Source organism: Aythya ferina, assembly GCF_964211825.1.
Source record: "Aythya ferina genome assembly, chromosome: 6".
NCBI classification, from domain to species: Eukaryota; Metazoa; Chordata; class Aves; order Anseriformes; family Anatidae; genus Aythya; species Aythya ferina.
In genome coordinates this window covers 17,553,447-17,553,879 of record NC_140303.1, presented here as the reverse complement: position 1 = coordinate 17,553,879, position 433 = coordinate 17,553,447, and positions in this window count along the sequence as shown.

Here is a 433-nt window from a genome sequence, read left to right as displayed (position 1 = left end):
AACATTCATATTGTAATCCTAGATTTTTACGTTCATCACACTAGCCTCAGTATTTCTAATGTTTATTTAAACAAGGTTAAAACCCAACATTTTTATACTATAAAAGTTAAAAGCCAAATACTTGAAACTAAGTGACAAAAACACCCATTTCACTGAGATATTAACTGTTTTATTCACAAAATAAACAACTTCATCTTTCCAAAGGAGAAATTTAACAGAAAGACTCAATGCAATAGCTATAAAAAAAAAAGCAGTATGGAAAATTTGAAAAAGTCTGATAAAATTTACAAATGCAAACTATCACTTTGTACAAAGTCTTCTTCTTAAGAAAGTTCATAGTTTTTAAAATAGTTTTTAACAGCCCAGAAATGCACATTTATTTCAAAATGGTTAGGTATTATTTTCGTCTGTGTGGGGAATTCTCTCTACGTCT